This window comes from Parus major, chromosome 6, assembly GCF_001522545.3.
Source record: "Parus major isolate Abel chromosome 6, Parus_major1.1, whole genome shotgun sequence".
NCBI lineage: Eukaryota > Metazoa > Chordata > Aves > Passeriformes > Paridae > Parus > Parus major.
The window spans coordinates 14220420-14238553 of record NC_031775.1 but is presented as its reverse complement, the minus strand read 5'-3'; the positions used below and the strand labels follow the sequence as shown (position 1 = coordinate 14238553).

Below are 18134 nucleotides of genomic sequence, written 5' to 3'. Positions count from 1 at the left end.
CAAGACTCACCCATCAAGGCTCACCCATCAAGGCTCACACAAGTGCATAGAAGCAGCCGGCTGGCACAGTTCCTCCTTGGCAATCTTAGAAATGTCTTTCTGGCACGAGTGAGAAGCTTTTCCTAGAGGACACACAGGGCATGGGAACAAAGAAGGCATGCACAAGAGACAGCCTCAGGCGGTGCTAGACAAGGGGTGCAGAGAATGTGACAGAAATTCAAAATCTCATGCTGGAGACTTTGCAAAGCAGCAGCAAACCATTGCTAACAAGCAGCTCCTTCCAGTCCAAGGCCTCACACGGGCTCCTGAGCCTGTCACTCCTGCCAGCTGTACTCTGGTGTGACAAATCCAAATTTTTAACATACCAGCGTGCCTTCCCCACCTTTCCTATACGGATTGCTCATTGTTCTCTCACTCCTCACGGCTGGCAATTGCTTCTTGCAATGTTAAAGAGTCACAGGTTTCCTGAAAACTTTAGCACGGGCTGTGAAACTAAACAACACGTGCTGTACAATAAGTCATAAAGCATGTGTGAAAAATAGTTGACACAGAAACTGTCATGGAAACCAGTGCTACTAGAGCACACACAGCCACAGAGCTCCCATTAAAGGCTGCAAAGTTGAACACAGATTCTAATCACTAAGGCAGAATATATTAAATTTACCATCATGCCCCATTCAGTCTTTACAGCAAGTCAGCTGAAAACTACAGCCATTTCCGCTGGCAGTGCTGGATGGTAGTTACTAGTAATTAAATTACCAGAAATATTCTCACAGAGAAATACTTTTCATCTTGTGTGCCCTTGAAATTGTTTTTACTGACTAGGGACTGATTTTCTCCTGGGGAGTAAGTCTATTTCAAATACACATTTCTCCAGCTTGGGTTTTATTCTCCTACCAACCCTCCCTGAGCAACAATACCTTGCAAGCAAGAAAAAGCCCAGGCTGGAAAAAGAAACGTGGTGAAACCAGATTAAGCTGTTCAAGCAAGATAAAGAGAGACAGGCTGAAAGCTACACAATACCCTGCAAGGATTACAGGCATATCCCACACCGTGATCAAACCTGTGGTTCTTAGATACCAGCTAGAAGAAAGCTACTGACCTAAAAATATTCACAATATTCCCCTTTCGGCTGCTCACGGGTAGAGAAGGAGTGGAGGAACCTTGCCCTCTGTTGTAGAGCAAGAGCTGCAGAGCCTTTCCTCATTCCCCAGCCTGGCACATTTCTCAGTGGCCTCACTGGCTGGGCTTCAGACGTGGGTGTTGCATGTTCTGCTGTGCTGGGGACACACCAGAACTCATCCCTGGCAGCAGCATTTACAGCCAAGAGCAATGCTGAGCTTCCTGGTGTGGTCCAGATGGAGGTGCAGGATTCTATTTTTTCCCTCCACCACTTTGTTAAAAATATTTTGATGTATCCAGGGGCCAGAGCTGTGAGTGTAAGTGTATTTTTTTGTGCTCTCTCTCAGGGCCTGGTCTTTATCTCAGTGACTTCAGAAAGCTTCACAATTGCACTGGTTCAGGCTATGAGGAAAGCCAGCTTTTTCTGCTGACTCTACAAACATATAACAAGGCTTTTACTGACCTATAAAGGAAGCGTCTAGGCCAGAGTTGTCAAAAATAGGGCACCAGCAAACTTATTTCACCTTATTTTTAAGCCGCTCAAATACCATAGGTTGGAAAGTTCATCTAGTGCTCAAATGTTTATAGGGATCTTATTTTGCTCAAGAGGCTGTAGAAAGAGAAATGGTGGAGGAGAAAATAAAATCCTTATGAAGAAAAATTATGACTGGTTGAAAATTCCTGATGAAGAAAAATTAGGGTGGGTTGAAAAAAATTGTCAGAATTCTTTTTCTGGACAGAAGTCAGGTCCTTAAGTGAGATTTTTAGAGCATATGAAAAATGTGTACTTTCTGTAGAAAACAGAGAATTTGTCATAACCTTTTGACTAAAAAGTATTTGATTCTGCCAGATGCTCCTGGTTAACTCTTCTTGGTTTATAGGTGAAAAGTTGCCTTGTTTCACAGGGAGATGCAAGAGGAAGAGGTAGGGTCAGGTAGGAAGTGTCCAGTTACAGTTCTACAAAACATAGAGAATGACTACTAAATGAAAAAGAAAAAAGAATCTTGAAAAGCAGATGAGACATGAAACGGTAAAATGAAAACATAGTTACAGATTAAATAATGTACATAAGAAGGACAAAGTCAGTGCTTTTCTAATGTAGGAGTCAAAATGAAGTCTTTGGCCATGACTGGGGCTTTTCCACTGCCTTCTTTAATGACAAGATCACAAACCACTTTTCCTACAGTTCTGTTCACTACACATGCCTTTTTATTATACTCCAGCATATCAAACTACAATATGCATGTTTTTTATGACACATAAAAGGTGCAAGCCTAGCTAACACAGATGGCTACATGACAGTCATGATGGGAAAAGGACAATATTTGCCATTAAACAAAGTCTCCAGTACTTAAATATTGAAGTGTGACACAAGATCGAGCCGCAGCTCATCAGACTGGGTGTAGCTTTCCCTCAGACTCACTGAAAACTTTAGTTTCAGATGCTGCTGACCCCACATCAACCTAGGCTTGTTTCTTCAAATGAAAGATGTCAATGATCTGGCTCCAAAGAAGGCATTATCTCTTCACTTGCTCCTTCCCTTCATGGAGAGATGAGGAGGTAACTGTATTTCTGACATTTCCCATTTAAAGTTAAAATTCCTCTACTGATGCTGCCAGGAGTATACAGAAGAAATCACATTAGCTCTACCATGCCAATACAATGGGACAAATTTACACCAATGGAACTTGTGACCCTAACTGACACACACCTTAGCATTTTTTCCTATGAGATAGACCCCAGAAATGCCAATTTTATCTCCCAAGCTTGACAAAAGCAGCTTAAAGGCTTTCTCATCACACTCAAAGTGAGAGCTGATAAGGCTGAAAATCCAGAAATTGCTTACTTTACAACTCTGAGTCTCTTTCAGGCTGACCTTCTGCCCTGAAAGTCCAAAACTCCTCACCAACAGCTATATTTAGGCAACTAAAGGGCTGGAACATCTGGAAATAATAACAGCAGTCACACTTGGAAATGGCATTTATACACCACTGTCCAGAAAACATCACCATGCTGCAAAAGCTTTCCAAAGTCCACTTGGTAGATTTCAGACTGGAAAATTACCTGCTAGACAATCTGTGCATGACCAGAGGTGATGAGCAATAATCACATGTACAAATAGCCCAGATATTGAAAAAAAAATAAATCTTAAAGCTCAAAGCTTAAAGTGTGACCTGGCAAAATTTAATAAATAAATAAATAGATAAATAAACAAATAAAAAGAAACACAAACAAAACAAAAAAAAATAAACAACAAACCACACCCCTAAAAAAATCTTTTAAAAGTGTCCCAAGCTTTATTCAACGAGAATATTTTCATGATCTCTTAGAGGTGTATTTCAACATTACCCTTCCAGCAAGGAAAATGCAAAGCCATCAAGACCTGACCAACGTCTGAGAAAGAGGAAATCAAACTGAAGGGTATTTTCACCTCCCAAGCTGAGCAGCATGTGAAAAAACAAACAAGCAGCCTTCCGGATCTCACAGTGATTTATTTTGATTGCTTCCTTTTAAAGGGGTTTGCAAAGATAAAGGGAGCTTTGGGTCAATATCAGCAGCATTAGTTGTTTGTCCAGCCTGCTCTTCATCACAGCTTGCCTAGGGCTGTTCATGTTCAACTCATAAGCAAAATAACTAATCTCAGGTAAAAGTTCTTAGCAGATAATCAGAATTCTGTTGGTTAACCCTCAGAGTCCTTGAGAATCCCTAAATGTTTTGGTAGTGTAGAAAAATAACTAAGAAGCCTACTTCATACAGCCACTAGAGCAGGAGTAAATGTGGGATCTTGTTTGTCTGTGAGCTGGATGCAGACATTAGCTGTTGTAAAGTCCTCTTTGCTCAACTGTCCTGCACAAGGAATGGGTGATAGTTTGTTGGAGCCAATGGCTAAGCTTGCAGTGAAGTGCAAAAACAGCAGGCTAAAGTTACTCACGTGGGGGTGAATAGCTGTACCTGCAGACACAGCCAGGACAACCAGGTAATTTCAGTATGATGGACTGAGCCTTGCAAATAACTCCTTGCTGTGGCCAAGAGGTGAAGTACAGACAGGCAAGAATTCATTTGCATCCAGACATACCAGTACATGGAGTATTTAAAAGCATTTGATGTGTCACACTGATAGATGAGGTCAAGAACTGCCCTTGGATGAGGTTTACAGATTCAGATTTACATCTCTGGCTCTGCCTGCTTACAGTCATAGCAGTTCCATGTGATAATTAAATGCCTGTCACACTAGTACTAATTCCTGGACTGGTAGGAGCATCCTAAATTTGGCAGCACACCATCAACACAGGCAGTAGACTGTAAGACTATGGGACATGTTAGCATTTACAAAAGTCAACATGCAGGCATGTACCAGCCCCTACCACAGCTGAAAGCAAAGGCTGGGCTCCTAAGTCAACAGCATGTGCACACTGAGTGCTGGGATCAATGCCAAGGTCACTGTGAAACTGTGATCCAGTGATCCTCTGAGCTGCTGACCCCCTTACCCTTTGTCACCATCATCCAATGCAGTTTTGCTGAACCCTCACACGTGAAGTCAACACCATCCTATCGTCCTCCTTTCTGCTGGGTATTTGGTCAGCAATAAAGGATGCCATCCCAAGAGGATGCCATGTAACTCATGCTCCCCTTGAGCCACACTTAGTCTTCAACCTCCCCTTGCAAGTCTGCAAGGAAATGTTTAGGACTGTTTTAGATAAGATTGTTTCCTTGAAGGGAACTCTGAAAGGAATCTGAAATATTTTCAGTTGCATGAAGCTTAAAAAAATACCAGAAAAGCAGCACCCTCTGGACAGTCTTGGTGCTCACTGCAAGGGGCACAGCTGGCAGAGGAAGGGCAGATTACATATTACTGAGTTAGCAGATCCAGGTTCACCCAGCAACCTTTGGCCACCTGTGATGTCACACTACCTCTTCAGCTCACCTGGGTGACTGTACAGTGTCTGTCCTTGCTCCATGCTTTGCAAGTGCCGAGGTCAAGCTGAATTCCCACTGCCTCTCTGATTTCGGCTCTAGGCTCACTTAAAAACCCAAAGCTGTATCATGTAGCATGCATTCTTTAATTTTAAAATTAACTTCTGAGGGGACAAAAGGTGAAATAAAGTAGGGAAGTAGTAGGGAAAGGCAAAGGAAATTACTTTACTGAAACACATTTTATTAATTTTGGTACTGTCTCCTTTTCAGCTGGCCAAATGATTGTTAAGGCTGTTTCAAGTCCTGCAGAGGAGTTTGTGGAGACTGGAGTGATATGCACTTGTCACGACTCAGTCAGTCAATTTAAGGTTCCCATGCATCAGCCTCTGAGCCAGCAGGGAACTTCATGACTCCACTAACAAAACCAATAATTAGAATTACAGAGAGTGACAGCTATGAAAAATAAACAGCAACAAAGATTAAAGACTCCAAAGCTGCCCAGCCAATGGGAGCTAAAGTTTATGTATGCAGTTTAAGAAAGACCTTGTAGAGCTCCCCTGTGGTCTTTTGGCAATTTGATTTAATTTAGTCTGTTCCTCCAACAAATAATTTTTAAATTAAAAGAGAGGGAGAAAAAAGAAACCAACCCAAACACTGCAGTGCATTTGTCCAGTGCTCAGACTTAGTTGATTACAGCTCTCTAGCTTCCAGGAAATCTTGGAAAGCTTCAAAAGCCAGATGACTGTTACTGGATCCACAAAATCTTTTTTGTTATGTTTCTCCCTTTGCTTGACCCCAGTAGGACTCAGCACATCAGACAGGGAGGCAGGAGTCCCCTGTCTCTGTAGGAAGTGACCATAACCATACACACAGCCAAGGTGTGGTACACAGGGCTCCATACAGGTAGGGCAGGAGGAGCTGTTCTGCTAGAGCCCCTGCACCATTAAAGAAGCAAGAGAAGGATTTAAACACACACTTTCAACCCAAACAGTAGAGCCATTATTACTTCTACACACAGGTCAACTAACAACACTGTTTTCTTCTGGACCTCTTCTTTGGGCACTTGGGCTTGCCTTCTTCTGGTCCACACAGCCTCTGATCAGGCAAGACATCAGCCACTTCCAAGGACATACCTCTTTCTTTTCTTGCCTGATTTTCATAGCCTGAAACTCTCACCTCCTCCACTGCAGAGGTGTGTATGTGTGTGTGTGTGTGTGTCATTGCCCCATCCCCTGACTTTTCTCTCCAGTTCTGGTCATGCTAAGGACAATCTTCAAAGCCAGCCACGCAAACATCAGCTTTCTCTGTTGCCCCTGAGGGAACAGCCCTAACTCACCTTTTTCCAGCCCAAGACTGCAGCAATTTTAACACACAGATATGCACTGCAATGTGCCAAAAGGGAATGAAAGTTAAAGACGTAGAACGAGCCAGAAAAGCAGATCCTATCCTGACACACATACAAACTGCAGCTAAACATTGCAGGAAGAAATGACATGTCTCCAGACACCTTCTCAGCCTGGAGGGTTACGCTGCCAGAGTGCTGTTTCTCTTCTGAATCACAGAGCAGTCATAGCTACAGAGTGCCAAAATCAAGAAGAAAACACATGAGAAAGGTTACCAAAGCTTATCTGGCATGGATGTACAAAAAAACAATGTTATGCTTTAAAAAAATTGTTTTCTTTTACCAAAAGAACAGGACTTTGGTGTTTAAACTGCCACCAGGCAACTTCAGTAGCACAGTGACTGCAGAACTTTGCTGGGACATTGATTTAATGAATAAGGTATCTCAATAAACCAACACCATTTCATGAAACACCTGTTCTTGTCTGCTTCCTATACAAGTTTTGGCATGATTAACTCTTGCTTAGCATTGAAATCAGATGAAATCATAGCCCAAAGCATTACATTGAGAATTAAAGGGATGAGTTAACCAACACCATAAGAAGCCTTAAATTCTCATTCAAGTCGACTCTGGTGGGCTACATGCCCTTTGGAAGAAATCAATGTATATTTGTTTTCAAAGCACTTAAGAAATCACTTTACAATTCATTTTTATCAGGAAAATAACCAGACAACTAATGAGTTTCAGGTTTCAGTTGTTCCAAGTCACTTATCTTTTTCTATATTAAAATGGAATAAAAAGAGAAGCAGTCATTTTTTTGCAGTATTTCAAGGGCTGCTTCATGCAGAAAAAACAGTGCCAACATTTTGAGTCAATATTACAACAATCAAGTCCCTCACTATACTAATGATCTGCAAGTAAGTATCACTTTACATCCTCCTCCATATATTATCTCCCTTACACCTAATCAATGCCATTGTGATCTCAAGGTGATTTGTAGAATCCCTTATTATTTGTCGGTGGGAGGGAAGGGCAGAGTCTTCGGGGACTCCTCCATAAGCCAGAAGAATACACATCAATTGGTAACATTTAGAGCCTCTTGCAATCATTCTTTACAAATTCCACTCTAATTGCTAGGCTGCCATGGACCACGCTGCGTGCCAGCAGTTCCCGGTAACTGGCTTCTGCACATGAGGAGTGAAAGAGATCTGGCAGTAAGTGGTAGGTAGTGTCAGTGGCTTTCCTGAGTAATTTCCTGAGTTCCTACAGAAAATGAACCTGTAAGACAGCTGCCTTAGAGTTCAAGAGGCATAATCAGACACAGATGTGAAACAAGGGCAGCTCTTTGAGCTCAGTGAGAGGAATACATAATTTTGAACACACTGCTGCATTGGTGGCTAATTACTTCAAATAAAATTGGTTGTGTGCTGTTTGTCAGGGCTCTGAAGTCATTAACTCCCAGAACACAGATAACAAAACACTTTGCCTGTCCCACCTGTGCTGTCCTCAAGAAAAATCTGCTCATGTTGAGATTCTTTTTTAAAGGTGTCTTATCAAAACAACTGTTTCATATACTCACTAGAAGTACTTCCACCACCCTTCCTAACTACAAGTCCTGCTCTGACCATTAGGGACAGCCCTGTCCTGCTCCTGAGATATGTCTGTAGGTGCAAAGGCCAGTCAACACTGAAATATGCAAGCCTAAGTCCAGGTTTTCAGAAAAGTCACCCCCCACCTGTTCCAGTGATGAAGCACTGAAGAGTCAGCTCTAAAAGCCTTGGAAGATGGAGCACCCACTACTGGGCACAGCTGAAGGCCAAGGAATATTAACTGTTATGAAAGTTGGATGTTCTCTAGTGAAGGCCACCCTTCAGAAGAGCAGTAGAGGAGTGGCTCAGACAGACAGAACATGCACCATCATACCTGGAATACTGCTGCTTCAGAAAGAACACTGTTTATGACTTCAGATGGAGTCTCTTCAAGCAATTCAAGGGGCTGAGATGTGCAACTACAGCATTGTAGTCTTCCACCAAGTTGATTGTTTCCAATGAAGTGTTTCTTATCTTGCCTTTTTCCCCTCCACTCTTAGTTAAAAGAGCTAAGATATTGTCTAAGCCTTGTTCAATCAAGAGGGAGAATCCCATTGACCACAAAGAATGGTGCATCGGTCTGTTTACAAGGACACATCATTGCTTTGATTCCAGAAGCATGAGCATAATGAAGTTGCTTACAAAATATTTACAGACGGGTTTACTCCTAGGAAAAAAATCCTGAATGAATCCCATAACACTTCCCTTTTTTTGTGAATCTTAAAGATAACTTTTTTGCCACCATTTAATAAAAATGGTTATTTCTTATTAAAATAACCATATCCTTGAATGAGTACATTGAATCTGTATATGAAGAAGTGACAGATCTTACATGTTTTGCTCTTCTTCAGTGAGCACATTTTTCCACAACATTCCTCCTCCCTTCCTACAAGAGGAAGCTTGTAAGTGGAGGGTGGGATTTTTTTGCCAGGCTTTTTACTCACCAAGTGAAGACACTGCTCAGTCCCAGTATCCTGATTGTCTGATCTGTTGACCATAGGGATAAATAAGAAGAGAACCTGCTGGCCTTCTCTTTAATCAGTACTGCACTCCCTGAGAAGGCCAGAGGGCAGGCAGGATCAGAAGAGGGAAGCTATGGTCATTGCAGGTCATGGCTATATTTGCTATCTGGCTTTCTTCCAAAGCAATACCTTCTCTTGGATCAGAGTCTATTTTGCATTCTGAAAATACTCTCAACAACACCATTTCCTTTTTCAAGTTATTTTTTGTGCAGCCCTTTGGGAACCTCTGCCACATGCTGGCCAGCTTGTGTGCGTGAGCACATGCATGCCTGGCTCTCACACCACCACCCAGGGCAGCTCAGAGCCCTCCCAACAGCTTCTCACCTCTGCAACCTCTAGTAAGTCTTGACTGGTTACTCCATGCCAGGCAGCTGCAAACATGTGGCAATAGAAACAACTACTGATCTCATAAACCCAGGTCTAAAGCATCAAAACTATACTCAGAACTATATACTATGTATCTATCTATCTCTATATCTCTCTATATATAAAGTATATAGGCTATCAAAATTCACTCAAAACTGTACCTTCTTTCTGGATATCATGCACAGCTCAGCCATGGCAACATCACATTGTGAAGTAAAATCACAGAGAACACCTCTCTAAGTGGTTGAAATAGAAGCCACCCTATTACCAGCACTGGTAACACTTCAGCCAGGCCTGCCTGGAATTTCTGATACAGATTTTAATCCACAGACACCTCATACATATCAGCCAAGGTGCTCTCCCAGAGGTCAGACTGTAGATACCATGAAGGCAGAGAAGAGCTACATTCCCATCTGGCATCCTCTGGCCTAGGATCTCCAGTTCAGCTGTCCTAATTCTGCTCTTGCTAAAGCCAAAGAAGACACAGTTTGCATAGTATTCCTTTCACTTCCAGTTCAGACAGCAGACTTAGCAAACAGTCTCAAATCCTCCAGATGACAGTAACATTGGGTCACAGCTGACCACCTCTCCATGTAGGAAATGGAAGATTAAACATCTCTCTGGTTCCCCAGAAAAAAAAACATGGGGCATTTCCTTCAGCCCCACACTTTATTTTGTCAGAGGATGTTTACCCACACGCTGCCAGAGCTAATGATACACTGCAGGTTTGGAGACTTGTCATGAACCAGCCATAGGATGAATCAAGGAGCAGATTGCAACTGCATGGTGTTTCTGAAGGTGAGGAATGGCTCAGTGAGTAGGAGCAAAGGACATTGATTAATCTTACTTAAAAATTACACAGCTTACTTGTCCCCACAGAGTATTTCTGTTGTACCAGAAAAATTGCAGTTTGAAACACGAGACATCACATTCTGTATTTAAAAAAGCCTCTGTATTTTTTCAGCCGCCATGGAGCTAGGTCAGGCAATGTTTCCATGGATGCTGGACTGAATGTAAAAAGACAAGGCTGGTGACTTAGTCGCTGCCTTCTGAGCAATGACCTGTTCCCCTTTTAGAAAAGAAAGAGAAAAGCTGAGCTTGAGCCAAAAAATTTACAGTGATACAGTAAACTCTGACTCTGGTTTTTGGGTCAAGTTGCAAAGGCAGCCAAGCCACCGTGGTATCTATTCAACATCCTACTGCTGGAAAATTTCATTTTCTTGAACTTTAGATTTTCTGTTGGAAAACAACGCCAGTAGAACTGACCCTGCAGAAGAGGACAGAATCATGGAGGGAATCAAGAAGAAGCATTACACTTCAAAATATTCCCTGCATCTACTTGGTTCCTCATACTCCCCTTTTCTCCAACAGACCACACTAACCTCCCAGCTGTCTCTTAATTGCCTTCAAATAGAGGCACTCTGAGCTGCACCTTCCCTATTTAAATGCCCTCCCTAAAGGACAGCTAGGATATATGACTGATTATTTCTTTATACTTCTCTGGTGGTTTCTGTGCCGAGCACTAATCTGAGCCACTGTACTGAAGGGGAGCACAGACTCCCTCAACAGTTCAGGACACTTGATTGTCTCTGCTTGTGTCACAGATGTCAATATTACAGACCTTTCCCTGGACACTGCTCTCATCTCAGTCTGCTCTCAACTGCAGGTCCCTCACATTTTATTTCTGCTCTTAACTCTACCTTAAATACAATCTCTCATGCAAAATGATTTCCAAACACCTTTGAAGTACAGCTGCAGCAAAAGCTGCCAAGTGAATGTGCTCGGTGGTTCAGATGCTCAGAGTGCCCCAGCTGAGGCAGACCAAAGGAAAAGGGAATAACTGTTTCATCAAATGAGATGCACAGAATTACCACACCTCTTCAAATGAGGCCATTCTTATCACAACAGGCAAATCCCACTAACAAATTTAATTTCCTGTGTGCGTGGGCAGCTTCTTAGCAATATTAGAAATCTTTTGGTTTCTTTCCCAAAGAGTGGATGGACAAAGTGGGGAAAATGTAATTTCAGGAAACAAATCTTCAGGACCACTGCAGAATCTGTAATCCATGAAGCTTTCTGAAAACTGCTTTCACAGCATGCATTTTTCAATACCCATCACACAGACACTGCAGAAAACGTCTCCCCCACCATGTGGAATGCCCACAGATAAATGCCATGTCTCCTTCACTTCCCACCCTCCCTGTCTTTGCCTCCACACCATGCTGCATAGGGAGCAGCAGAAACAGCCACTACAAGGATCACACTTCTACTCATGGTCTTGCCTGGAGCAGCTGGGACTCCCCAGGATCTGAGGGACAGTGAATTCCTTTTATTTGATACCTATTTCTTGAGCTACCACTTCAAATGTACAGTTGAAAGTGGCCTTATTGTAAAAGCTCTTTTCCCACAGCACTCCTAAAGCTCTTCCACCTAGATTTATGTTCCTCCTGTTAAAGAAATGCAATAGCCTGTACTGCTAATGGTGAATAAGCCATGGTTAGTTTGTGTTTCAGTAAAAGTTTAGTTCTTGACAAATAGAGATAGTCAGATTGTTATATATATGATGTGAACTGGAGAGACATGCAGTGCTAAATGGTTTAATGAGCTGGAAGAAAGCTCTCCTTAACTATTGTTTTTGCAGTCCTACTAATATCTATAATTCATCTAATAATTGACAAATGGAAGATCCATAGCAGCCAAATAATCCTGGCCATTCCCACCTGACTAGCAAAACAAAAAAAAAAGATGATTAAACAAAATGTCTGAACCTGTTGATAGTGATAAAACCGTGTGAGTTGAGATAGGATCTGATCTAGCATAGTCCATGGAGACCAGGAATTCTCTATCCCACCAGGAATGCTAGATCCCACCAGGACAAATTGTGGTTTGGCTGGCAAGACAAGTAGCTACATTACTCTCGATGGAGATGCAGTGGCAGAAAATAAAATTGCTGGTTCTAAATTATCTGCTGCTATTGCTTATACACAGCTTTCTGGAATGCAGAGTTCTGTAGCCTTCTTGGCCAGTCTGTGTCAGCCATCATTTGAATTTCTGTCAAGACCAAGGCTCATAAGAAGATGGATATGCCCCCATGCCTCCCAAACCATATTCCAGTGAGAGGAGCTTTTAAACTGTTGTATTAGACAGGAGAAAGAAGTATGTCAGAAAAACATAAAACCACCCTGATTTCAGTGGAGCCTCTTTCTTATGGCTACCACCCACTCAGCTCCACAGAAATAAACATTGCAAAGTGGACACACAGCCTCCAGTACCCAGACACTGATGGGGTGCTCTGGGATGTATTAAACTTTCTGACACAGAGCAGCAGCACCAGCGAGCCTGTAAGGTAACAGCAAACATACACAGAGCTAAGCACTGCTCTCGTGTGCTGCTAAGACAACCAGAGCTGGGGTTCCCTTTCTGGCATCGATCCAATACTTTAGAAAAATTCTGCTGTTAGATGCAGCCCCAAGTCAGCTGTCAACACCCTCTGGCTTCTGGACCTACACACTGCTGTCAACATCTGCCTCTGAACAGATGATCTGAGCCTCCCCAGATTCTCTTGATTCTAGGTAGTGACCAGCCTCGTGCCTCAGACCAATGCACAGCTGCAGTTAATGGAAACTCTGACGTGCAATTGCACCAAGAGCAGGCTTTGCTATTAGCAAGGATCCGTGCTTTAGATTCTTCCAGGATATGTTACTGATGCTCCCTAACATGGAAACCATAACACAAGCAAGACTTGACAGTGTAGAAAGTTTTCCCTCTTCACCTCATATTCTTGGCCCTTGAATCATTCAAATTACTTCTAGGACATCACCAAGTAATCAGGAGGATGCAAACATTCTGGACATGAAAACAAGTAGACAACATCCTGGAGAAAAAATAAAACAAACAAGAAAAACAACTGGACTTCCTTGTGATCTATTACATTTGTAAACATATGGAAACTAAGGTATAAATCTATGTGCTTCAACTGAGTTCATAATTTAACACAGGCTACAAGAACCAGAAACAGTCTTGCAAAACCCAAGGTTGACTAATCCTTATTGACTATTTCCTTACTGACTGCTAAGGAGGGGAGGAGAAGCAGTAGTGTGTGTTTGTCTGGCGTATAACAGCCACTGAAAAGCCCATTCCAGAAACATAATGGTGCAATCCAACCATCTCCATGTGCTCCCACACATGCTGTTCAAAGCAAGGTTTTCCCTGTTCTCAGCAGTGCATAACTGTGCTCTCACAGTGGAAGAAAAAAGCACCATGGATTTGAAGAGCACTCTCAACATACATTAGTTTTTAAGAAAAATCAGCACAAGAAACCTCAAGCACTTCTTCAATAATTTGCAACTGTTCTCTCTGCATCTGGTTTAATCTTGCTTTCATTCCAACTCATTTCAAGTTAAGCCTTCTGGTTATTAACCGGAACAGATTGCTGTCATGTTCCCTTCAGTTCAGTAATCAGGGGAAGATTTTATATCCATAAAAATGCATTAGATGGTTGTGATAACACTTTTGGGGGAAGGGAAGTTAATACGAAACTCCTGCCAGATTGAACACATTGGATACTTTCTCTTGAGCTAACACAGGAGGATATGCTCCACACCTCCAACAGAGTGATTCAAGTGAGTGCTGTCCACATAAACCACCAGAATAGAATATAAAGAAATGTCCTGTCATACTTCCTAGGTTTGCATTAAACAGGTCCTTCTGACAAGGAAGAGCAAAGGAAGGAAGTTGCTGCTCACATGCCCTTGATTATAAGTAAATCAAGAGACGGCTGGGAAGTTAATCTAAGATGTAGCATTTGCAGAGCATTGTCTTTGAAGCAATGCATCTTCCCCTTGTGATATACTGCCCTCCCATAAGCAGCTGTGAGTCCTTTAAAATATTCCTTTCCTAAGGGTGACATACACAGACATCAGTTGGCTGTTTGAAGCACTTAGTGGTTATTCCTTACATCAAGGAGGCACAAAACCTAACCTTAGGCTGCGTCACACAGCCACATGCAAAACTGGAATCCAGGGACTGCTCCTATGGCATCCATGTCAGGTGGAATTCTGCTGCCAACCTCAGTGTGAACATCATTCCTGAAGGTTCTGACAACAGTCCCCTCAGCAAACTAAACTGGTTCCTGGGCTCATTGTTACTGAAAGAGTGAGAGGGTCCTGCTGACACTCTCCACTGATAATTTTCACCGACCTTAGCAAACTGAATCAGGTCACAGATGGACACAACAAACAGCAGAGTTGGCAGAAGTAACAAGATGGGATGACACAACCAGGATCAAGAGCAAGAGACACATAGTTCTCAACAGAAGTGTGTTAAACAAAATGCTGTCAAAGAATACATAACCAAATAAGGTAGAACTGAGAAGCAGTTGCGTAACAACTGCAAACACCCACTCAGCAGCAGAGAGGTGCACAGCAGCGCCTTGTTCACCCACAGCACAGCTGCCAGGTAGCTTAAATCAGCCATAAAACTCTGTCTCCAATCCAAGGGTCCCAAGTGCCAGGAAGGAGCAATCCTGCACTGATCTACCCACCACCTGCTTGCAGTAGTTTGTCACAATGTGATTATTCAAGGCTTGAGGTAGCTTAAAAGCATGCTGTGTTCCTAGATGATAGCATGTTTATGAACATGTTCTGTTCCTATTTGGCACTGGGTCACCACTGTATAATTTAGGATTCAGAAGCTGTCAGGCTGCCAGCAGCACACTGTACATGCAGCACGATGCGTTTTGTTGTTCCACCATTGTTTAAGTTTATATAAAGTCTTAATTGCAAATGGAAAAAAATCTGCCTAGTCAATCAGGCCTATTCTGAAGAGTTTCCAAAAGCCTGCTCTGAGTTTCATAATTGGGAAGTTCAACCCAGACCAGAAAAGAATTACTGGAGTTAACAATAAGAAAGGACTTGCTTGAAACTGTTGCCAAACTCCACATCAAGACAGAAAATCAGCTGGAGAGCACCATCTATTGGCCAGAAGAATTGCTGGATTGCCAACTTTTCTCTTTTTAGACTCAAACTGAAGGCAGATCCTGGCTCTGCGCTGCAGGATGTGCCCAGCACACACAGCCCTGCAGGGAAAGGGACACTCCAACCATCGCACACACCGAGACCAGTCCGGGGACAGCTCTTTCACGTGTACAACAGAAATTTTGGCTCGAATGGATGTGACCCAAGGGCTGACTGCTGACAGGAGGACAGTACAACAGCCCCAGTTGTTTATTTCAATGCCATTTTCCTCCCCACCAATGACCTCTTGGTCTGGTGATTTCATGGTACAACCAAGGTACCAGTGTTTTCTGATTCTGGCTTTAGACAGCCACTGACCCCCCATCCGAAGGTGCATCCCACAAATAAGCAGCATCCCACACTGGTGAAACCAGTGTTAAACTGGCACCTGGTGGTTGTCTGTGCATGGCACAGGGTAAATTCATCAACCCTTCAGCCTCTTTCTCTCTATGCAAACAACAGCATTGTCCTGCCTGCCGCTACAGAAGGGACAGGAGAGGGTTAGCTTACATCTGTGTTCTGTGACACTCTGTCAGCAGCCCCATAGATGATTGGTTTATCCAGAAAGTATTTTTGTCTACAGAATTATGTTTCTGAGGATTCCTACTCCAAGCTGGTCTTATCTTTAGGCTATCTCTATTTAGATGCCCAAGTTTAGATTTCAAGGACTGGCCTATGAATCCTACTTTTAACTGCAAAACACATCGCCCTGGGGAACGCTTTCATTAGAGCTGGCTAACATTTTTGGCCACAGAAACAGGAAATAAATCTTAAATACCTTTTCACTACCTTTTGCCTAATTGCCAGTTGTGTTTATTAGGAACACCACTAACAGAAAAGTTAAATTAACGCTGTCCTTTTGCCCAGGGAGGCTGACCCAGGTCACCACCAAACTCTGTGGCACTGGCACTCTCCTGGAAAGGCTCGGTAGAGGTCAAATAGGTTGAAAGGTCTTGCTCAGTGTCCACCTTCAGCAAAGTCAGAGAGACCTGGCTGTGGTACAAATGTAGGATAGGCACACAGCCCCACAGCAAAGACACTGCTGCAGGTAACCAAGATCAGTTCCCCAGAGCAAAGCCAGTGATTCAGGTCCTGACTGGACACGAGAAAGGCTCTGAACTGCCTGGGCAGCTCCTCCTCTCAGTCACAGGAGGACTGCTTCTACCACATGTGGCCTCTGGAGCATTTCCAGCTCCAGTAGTTTTCCAAAGACTTTTTGCAGAAGCTGTACAAAGTTGGAAAAATAAAACTTATCAGGCATAATTGTTAATTAACTATCTCTGATATCAAGGATTTAAATAACTAATACAGACTGTTTTTTGGTTTGAGCTAAAATGGAAGTTTCCAGAGAAACAGAAAAGCTATTCTAGTCAGTCATAAATATTTAGTATATATATTTCCTAGAAAGAAATCTGCTAGTAGTTGTGTTTGGACTTCTATTTAACTTTTTTTTCAGGAGGGGAGCTAATTTTGGAGTGGGTACAAATGTCAAACTGCAGAGAAAGCAAAATACAGATTCCAAGCAGCATCTCAGCTCAAATCAAACACTGGATGAGAAAGTAAATCTGACAGAGGCAACAACTGCAGCCCCAAAGGCCTGCCCACCTTAGCAAATTTCCTGATTTAAAAGCACAGGGAACCACACAACACTAACTGGATTTCACAGGAGAGAGAGGGGTCCCCTTTTGTAAGGGCTCTTCCCTATGATCCCTATTCAAACTGGCACAGAACACAGTAGGAGATGTGACAGGGCAGAAATTGAAAGGCAAGCCATGGTAAATTGCAGAAAGTTTTAAAATAAACCAGCACAAATAGGTAAACTCTATGGCAAATTTCTGCTATGGGGTAGAGAGAAGGCAATTAAATCAGAAGCAAAAGTTATGGCTGCAAATAACCTAACACAATTAGGAGAAAGATAAATCAGCCTGCAAGTTACTCCAAAAGAGACAGGCAAGGGAATGTCCAGCAAAAAGCACCCTGTCTGAGCTGCCTAAGTGGAATTCCACTGGGAGAAGGCCAGCAGGTCTGAGGTCTCAGAGCCTGGAGCACAAATTGGAAAATAATGAAGCTGGTCCGCTGCGATTGCTATAGAGGTGACAGCGCTGCAAAACAAAGGGATTCTGGAGCCTGAGTTAGGGCAGTGGGAGAGATCAGCTTGCACACACTGCAAGGGGTTGGGTTACATGTAATTGCCCCTGTGAAGAGTGGGTGGTTTGCAAGTGTTATGACAGCTGCAGAGCAGAGGATGTCTCTGCTATGAGACAACACAAAGCTAGACCAGAAAACGGGGAGGCAAAAGTCACCAAACTTTCTAACCGAGGGCAAGTACCCTGTCCCAAGGCACTTGAACTATGCAGGGACTACAGGAGCCAGAAAGTTTATCAGCACTCATCCATTTGTTCCCTCCAAGGAGCACAGAGTGTCTCTACAGAGACTAAGAAATAAACTTCAGGGTATCTAGCAGGTCTCTTCACTGCACAAATCCATGTGTTAACTATATGAGTGGGATTTTCTTCTCACAACTTGGCAGGGCAGGGCTGGGTGAGGGTGATTTTTCAATCCGGACCTACCATATTTATCATGTTTTCATCCTCATTTCTAGAAGACAGAAAAGCTTTAACTGCATGTTATTAACATGACAGGTTGCTTGCCAATATAATGTGTATTCAGAAGTTCCTGGAACTGCATAGCCAATCACAGCATGATTTTAATCTTTTTCAACCTCACCTTTAACTCCATCTTTACATCTTTTATGTAGCAATGC

The 18134-nt window shown here is 42.8% G+C and overlaps 1 long non-coding RNA gene across 1 annotated transcript in view; it reads right to left on the bottom strand.

Annotated features, from left to right (window-relative positions):
• The window catches only part of LOC117244682, a 13013-nt gene extending 4029 nt beyond the window's left edge, over positions 1-8984 (bottom strand). Inside the window, exon 1 of the long non-coding RNA XR_004498194.1 lies at positions 8913-8984. This is a non-coding gene — a long non-coding RNA (uncharacterized LOC117244682). The remainder of the gene's footprint in view (positions 1-8912) is intronic.
• Between the last annotated feature and the right edge of the window lie 9150 nt (positions 8985-18134).